We start from the raw sequence: 8,184 nt of genomic DNA, 5'->3' as shown, positions 1-8,184 counted from the left end.
GTTCAGCAAGTCCGGTTTTATCCCATGCTTTTTCAGACTCAGGCCAGCTGGCCTTGGTGAATTCCCGAAAGAACATCCCCATTGTCTCGGTGTGTGGGTGTACCCCTCGCTGTCCTGAGTTCCTTGCTCGTGCTCCCCCTCCTTCTGCTTCTGATTTGGACCTTGAGATTTCTGTCCGGTGTTGGTACGTCTTTTTCTTTGTTTGTTTGTTTGTATCGAGATACGGTCTCATTATGTAGCTCTGGCTGTCCTGGAACTTTTGTATGTAGACCATGTTGGCCTCAAACTCACGGAGATCTGCCTGCCTCTGCCCCCCGAGTCCTGGGATTAAAGGCATACGCCACCACGCGTGGCCTTCCACTCTATTTTGGGTAGTTTTTTTTTTCCATGATGGCCAATCTCACAGAGGTAATCATGACCCATAATCGACATGAAAAGAGACAAAGATAAATTGTGTTTAGTGTAACTTGAGAGTGATGTGTTTGATTTCCATCATTTAAAATTGATGAACAATGTTTAGTAATCTTCAGATAACATTACTATATAAACCAGAAAATGTTATTCTTCAACTTTTGAACTTTTGAAAAAAATTTGTACAACACATTTCATCGGTTATGCATTATTCTTATAGATGTTTAATGCCCCCTGTCATGCTTAGAGATTTGATATGCGTTAATGAAAATTTTTTTAATAATTTAAAAATAACAATGATTTTTCAAGTGCTTAAATGTTTGTAGACAGACAACATTCAAACAACAGAACATAATTAATTCTATCATTATTTATATGAAGGAACTTTGTGAAGATAGCAATTAATTTAGACCTAAAGGTGTGTGCCTCTGAAAGTGGTAATAGCTAGGCACAAGCCTTGGTAAAGGGTTTTGGTAAAGGCATTTCGCTAACTGTGGGAGCTGTTGTGAAAAACACAAGCTGGGTGAGGTAACAGGCGTATCATAACTCAGCATTAGGGAGGCTGAGACCTTGTTAGGATTATGGGTTCAAGGCTAACCTGGGCTACACAATAAGACCCAGTTTTAAAAACAAAGCAAAGAAAATACAAAAGAACAGGAACCAAGAAGCAAATGTAATTTAAAGACAAGAAAAACAAAAACAAAAAACCCATTGTTTTCTTCTTAGCCATTTATAGCATGGATGATGCATGACTACAACTATCTTCCTAATTTTCCAAGAGCATTCCAGTTTTATTTCTGTGTGTATGTGTGCCTGTGTGAATTTATGTGCACCATGTGTGTGCAGGTGCCTTCAAAGGCCAACAAGGGACATGGGCTCTCTGGAACAAGAGTTACAGGCAGTTGTGAGCCACCACGTGGGTGCTTGAAATGGAAACTGGATCCTCTAGAAGATCAGAAAGTCCTTTTAGCCACTGATCCATCGCTCCAGCTCCACGAGTTCTACTTTCAATATTTCTCCTAACACCATGTTAAATCATTAACATGATAGTAATATTTTAAAATTACTTCAGACTGACTTTTAGGAAAATCTCCTTTTTTTCTCTGATTCTGAATGGTTTCAGCACTATCAGAGGACTTTTAAAAGTGAGCTCCATACTCATAGAAAACATAGGATGGTGGTACAAGTTTGAGGACCCGAGTTTGATTCCTGACGCCATATTAAAAAGCTAAGCATGGTGGTGGGCACTGTTAACCTGAAGCTGGGACAGTGAAGACAGAAAGATACCTGGGTCTTTCTGGACAGGGAGCCTCACCCAATCAAAAAGCAAGGTGGAGAGATTCTGAGAGATGACATCTGAGGTTGACCTCTGACCTCTGGGTGCATGAGCACACACATGTGCACATACACATGTGAGGCCTTTGTACACACACAAGCTAGAGCATTTCATTAATAAAGAGCTGCTGATTCTTGAATAGGTCTTCAAATATTCTGAGCCAGGTGGTGGTAGTGGCACACACTTTTAATCCCAGTACTGGAGGGGCAGAGGCAGGCAGATCTCTAAATTCAAGGTTAACCTGGCCTACAGAGCAGGGAGTTCTACACAGAGAAGCCCTGTCTCAGGGAAAACAAAAACCAAAAAATTCTGAAATATGGTCTAGGATTCCATCTTAGGGTTTCATCAAGAAAACTGATTAAAATCCTAGTTAGGGTAGGCCCTCATCTACTGGGCTAGAATTTCTATGGTTTAAGAGAATGTTTCTCTTCTTTTGAAAACATTTACTCTAATTATATTTTATAAAAAATTATTTAAATATTGAACTAATATGATAGGCTTTGTTGAAGCAACAGTTGCATAATTGGCCTAAAATCTACTTTGTACATCTAAGACGAGGCATGGAGAACAAAGGCATGGAATGCCTGCTTCCTTCCTCTGGGAAGGAAGGGAGCGTTCTGAGTAGTGACAGTGTAACAACAGAACGTACTGCCTCCTGCTTGTCTATGAAAGTGTCGGCAGGTAATCTGGTTTCATCTGCTTGCCATCATCTCAAAAAGAGGTCAATCTTTTGGTTTCTTCTCTTTTTCCTCTTTACAGCTTTTAGCTGGTTCATGTGATTCAGACCTCAGAAAACAATGTCATCTTCCTCTTCCTAGGACATATCAATACCATAATACCTATGCCATTCTAGGACCTTGATATTTGTAATGATGAACTCTGTCTTAGTTACTGTTCTATTGCTCTGAAGAGACACCATGATCAAGGCAGCTTATACAAGGAGGCATATATTTGGGGACTTGCTAATAGCTTCAGAGGACGACTCCATGACCATCATAGTAGGGAACTTGGGGACAGGTAGACATGGCATTGGAGCAATAGCTGAGAGATTACATTTGATCCACAAGCAGCAGGCAGAGAGAGAGGGACGGGAGGAAAATTGGGCCATATTGAAACCACAAAGCGCCGGGCGGTGGTGGCGCACGCCTTTAATCCCAGCACTCGGGAGGCAGAGGCAGGCGGATCTTTGTGAGTTCGAGACCAGCCTGGTCTACAAGAGCTAGTTCCAGGACAGGCTCCAAAACCACAGAGAAACCCTGTCTCGAAAAACCAAAAAAAAAAAAAAAAAAAAGAAACCACAAAGCACACCCCCAGTGACACACCTTCTCCAAAAGGCCACACCCCCTAATTCTTTATAAACAGTTCCACCAACTGGGAACCAAACATTCAAATATATGAGCCCATGTGAAGCACAATTCATAAAAACTCAGAGACAGAAATTGGGGTTCAACTTGAAGGTCAGAAAAGCAAAACAGCCAGCCACTGGCTCTTACCTCTACCTCAGTCTGAAATGGCGATCCTGCCTCCAGGAATCTCAGAATGAGACCAATATTGAGAGCTGTCTCCTCCAGTTTTAGAGTCCTCTCTAGTTCTGGGATTAGGGGCATGCACCACTATTGCCTGGTTTCTATAGCAAGTTAGTGTGGCTACTGGGATTAAAGGTGTGTGTCATTGCTGCCTGGTCTGTAAGGCTGGCCAGTTTTACTTTTCTGAACCTCAAGCAAGCTTTATTTATTAAAATACAAATGAAATGCCACCACACTCATTCAAACAACCACAAGATTGTACACATATTCCCAACAGAGGGGTTTTTATGACCATCTATGTGTATATAGGTTGGATGTCGTTCTAGTGTGGTTTCTTTACTGTGGTACACCATAACCAAATCAACTAGGGAAGGAAAGAGTTTATTTCATCTTACAGCTCTGTCTTTGAAGGAAATTGGGGAGGAACTCAAAGATGGAACCTGGAGGCAAGAATTACAGAAGAATGATGCTTACTGGCTTGCTCTCTGGATCATATTCAGCCACCTTTCTTATACAGCCTAGACTCACCTGTCTAAGAATGGTACCATACACCAGTGGAATAGGTCCTCCTACATCAGTTGGCAATTAAGAAAATATGCCATAAATATACCCACAGGCCAATATGATAGAGACATCTTTTCAATTGAGGTTCCCTCTTTCCAAGTCTATGAAACTGGCAACCAAGACTAGCAATCAGTGATCTAGAGCTCCAAAAGCATGTCATGTTAAGGTCCTAGAACTAACAGAGTATTTGTGTTTATGTCTTGTACTTTTATAAAACCAAGTGTGGTAGTTTGAAAGTAATTGGCCCCCATAATCTCATAGGGAGTGATACTGTTAGTAGGCGTGGCTTTGTTGGCATGGGTATGGCCTTGTTAGAGGTGTGTCCCTGGGGCAGGCTTTGAGGTTTCCTATGCTCAGGATACTGCCCAGTGTCTCAGTTGACTTCCTGTTGCCTGCAAGGTGTAGGACTCTTAGCTACTCCTCCAGCACTGTATCTGCCTGCATAAAGCCAGGATCACCGCTATTATTATAATGGAATAAACCTCTGAAACTAAGCGAGTCACCCCACTGAAATACTTTCTTTGTAAGAGTTTCTGTGGTCTTGGTGTCTTTTCACAGCAATAGAAACCTAACTAACACACTAAGAAATATGCAAACGTACATTATCATGGCCAACAGCCAACACTTCCTCAAGGATCAGTGAGTGAATGTTACATATTCATAAATACATATCACGGATTCCTATCTTTGTAGTTCATGAACTAGACAGAAAAAGAATACAGTGCAGTGTTTGAGCACCACATGAGTATGACGATAATTTGCAGGGACATTTAGGTAGACCTAGAATACCACAAATTAGATACGGTGTTTCTAAAGAGAAATTACTCCTCTCTACACCTTTTTTTTTGAAGTAGTTAACTTTTTTTGCTTAACTATTTTTCCCTTACGACTCAAAGAAATCTATGACCCAAATACATTTGGTGAGGTCTTTTAAATAATAGATCATAAAATTATATACAGTAAACTTAATCTCAGTTAGATAAATTTTTAAAAACACAAATTTTATTTTATTTGGGTTTTTCAAGACAGGCTTTCGCTGGGTAGCCCTGCCTGTCCTGAAACTAATAGAGATCTGCCTGCCTCTGCTTCCTGGGTGTTGGGATTACAGACATGTGCCACCACTGCCTGGCAAGCATACAAATTTAGACAATAGTCTTTTCTTGAAACTTGATAGTAATCTTCAAAGTTCACAATATTAAAAAATATTTTATTCCTTCTTTGAGAATTTTGTGCACTGTTTTGACTATATTCATTCTCCCTCCTCCTCCCTGCCTTCCCAGATCCTCCCTCAAGACCTTCCCAACCAGCCTTCCCAGATCTCCACTCCTGACCTTCCCAACCAGCCTTCCCAGAACCCTCCCCCGTCCCCGGATCTCCCCAACCAGCCTCCCAGATCCCCCCTCCGGACCTCCCCAAATTTGTATTTTGCTTTTGTTTTACTAACTCACTGAAGTAAATTTGTGTTACCCATGCACTCCTGGGTGCAGGGCCATCCACTGGAGTGGAGTTGACCATACTATACCCTTAGAAAACCAAACCAAACCGAGTGTCTCTCCTCCAGCAGTCGTCAGCTGTCCACAGCACCTCAGTTAGGGGTGGGAGCCTGGAAACCCTCCCCGCTCCAAGCTAAAATACTGACTGGTTTGATCTTCACAAATGGTTTTCCCTTCCTTACATAAACACTATCAACATAATTGGAAGATAAAGATTTACATATGAAAATATTGCCATTGCGTGTACTGAGTGTGCTTCTTGTATTAATTTTGCATGGTTGACTAATTCAGTCTGTAGGCAATTGTGCGGCTCCCAACTGTCTGTTCTAAATGGTCCCAATGAACTAGAGCCAGGCAGGGCGAGACCTGTTGCCATCCATATGGTCACCATCCGGGCTTCTGTTCAGTCATCCTTCCTCCCTCAGGGTTCACTGCAACGAGGTTCAGAAGCAGCCCTTAAAGTGTCTACTTCACCACCATTTCCTGTGCTCAGCTAACGGTGTTGTGTCTCGCCTAGCCACGTCATTGCCCCCCGCCCCCCCCACTGGCTGTCCTAAAACTCCACTCCCCATCCAGTTTCCTTCTTTGGCTCTTACTCTACTTCTCTCTTCTCATTAGCGCTTCTTGAAGGAGGGCTACATTGTCCTTCATTTTCATACTATCCTTTTGTTCTCTTTCTTTTTTTTTCTTACGGTAAAATACATTACTATGAGTGTATGTTACACAAAACTTGCCATTTAAATCGATTTATCTGTAGTCTTAAGCACATTCACACTATGGTGCAACCGTCACTTCCACCCATCTCCAGACATTTTCAGCTTCCCAATGGAAATGGCATCTCTTAAACACTATTCTCTCCTCCCGACCTTTGGCAATTACCGCTTTTTGTTCTATCTCTATGAAACCGACAACACTAGATTCCTTACGTAGCAGAATCATGCTCTGTCTGTCCTTGTCGCTAGCTTATTTGAAGACATCTTCAGAGCTCACTGTGTCTCCTCCTCTTCACTGTTTCTTGCTGATATAATCCACTCCCTTGGCTTTGCTCTTCTACCTGTGGGTTAGCTCTGACTCCATGTCTAACCCAGATTTATTTTCTGAGCTCTGGGAAAGGACTAACATCTGTAACTAGAGATCTCTACATGAATGTTCCAAAGACCATACATTAAAAGCAAGACTTAGCCTCTTTCCCTCCAGAATTGCTGTACCCATAACATTTAATTGATTTTCCTTCGTGTTCTCAGTTTTTCCACTTAATAAGCCTGGTGGTACTTGTCAGTTTGAGTATTGGACTAATTCTTCATCCAGGACCACTGGCCCAGTCTCCTCCCGAGTCTGCTTCTCTTCCTTCAGATACATCCTCATCTAATATTCTCTACCTGGCACCCTTCTTCCCTTAAGTGCTGAGCACGCCGGCATCCGACTCCAGCTATATTTCAGTCTGGAAATTGCCCTTGTTGAACAGAGCCGAAGGTCATGATTGCTCAAGGTCATGCTTTCTCGGAGCAGCCTAACACTGTGACCAACTGCTAAGGAGCCTGACCATGCTGCCCTATCCATGACAGCTTCCCCGACTGTCCTAGCTCTGTAACTCTCCTGTGCAGTGCTGAGGTGTTTATGGTAACTGGTTACGACCCAGCTTGTCCTTCTGCCCCATTAGATTCAGCTTCTCTCCTTCACGGTACAGGTGTCGATCCTGAAAGCGAGCTTCATGCACACAGATGTGCAGCTGAGTCTGCACCCCGGGACACTGCATAGCAACACTTGCTCCCAACAGCCCTTGCTTATTTCCATCACATCTCTACGCTGCAATCCCATAATTACCTGTTTACTCAAGTGTCTGTGTCTAAATATAGTCAGCAACGCGAGAACAGGAATTCAATCTTATCTTCTTTATCTTCGTTTGCTTTTTCTCCTAATTAAGTTCTTCTGAATAAACGAGTGTATAAATAAAAGCAAGAGAGATCGCCATCTTTGAAAGCCTTGTGGAGAAGAGGGGGATATTCCTAAAATCAGGTCAGCCCTTCCTGAACCATATTTCTTTTTGGAATCACCCCATAAAATCCGCATTTTCTTTCCTCAGATATGTTTTAGGTTTGCTGCTTTTCATGCTTCGTGAAATTGTAAGAAGTATGGATTCGAAGGTCTGGACTTAGCAGCTTGGATTAAATTCCCACAGCACTGTACACTAGTTGTGAGGTTTGGGGAAATAGTTCTTTATGCCTCAGTTTACCAGGATAATCTAGCCCATCGGCATTGCCCGGTAGTTAATAAACGAGGCAATACTGTATAAAGTGATGGTGTATAGCAGCTATTTAGCAAATTTTTTATCCCCCGTCTCTCCTGTTTCTCTTTAGATTGAACTCACCCTTTATAAGAGCTTGCAAGGAAATGAACGATAGTGGTTCGGTCCTACCGAGGCGTTTCATTGGCTCTCGCTGTCGTTTTTCTCCCCGAGTGCCCAACCCATCATTCTCCGCCACCCAGTGCTTATTTTAGAAGGGAAAACGTGTGACTGACGGCATCTACTCAGCCGCGCAAGTCCCTGCTTGCCACAGGCTTTGCCATTCATTTGTGAGATGGCAAATACGCCGGTGGCGAGGCGTGTGGCTAGGTGTGTCTGAGAATGAATCAAAGGTGAGGGTGTGGCATGAATGGGTTTCCATGAGGTGGGGGAGGAGCTAAAACGATTAACGTGGGCCCCAGTGAAAAGTTAAAGTGTCTATAGCAAGGTACTTCGAATCTGGGTGCCAATTCATCCATATTTTCAGTTTTCTCCCTGTCAGTATTTGAAAAACAATTACATTTCTCTCTCTCTCTCTCTCTCTCTCTCTCTCTCTCTCTCTCTCTCTCT

Source organism: Microtus ochrogaster, unplaced genomic scaffold (genome assembly GCF_000317375.1).
Source record: "Microtus ochrogaster isolate Prairie Vole_2 unplaced genomic scaffold, MicOch1.0 UNK9, whole genome shotgun sequence".
Taxonomy (NCBI): domain Eukaryota; kingdom Metazoa; phylum Chordata; class Mammalia; order Rodentia; family Cricetidae; genus Microtus; species Microtus ochrogaster.
Note: the sequence above shows the minus strand (reverse complement) of the source record.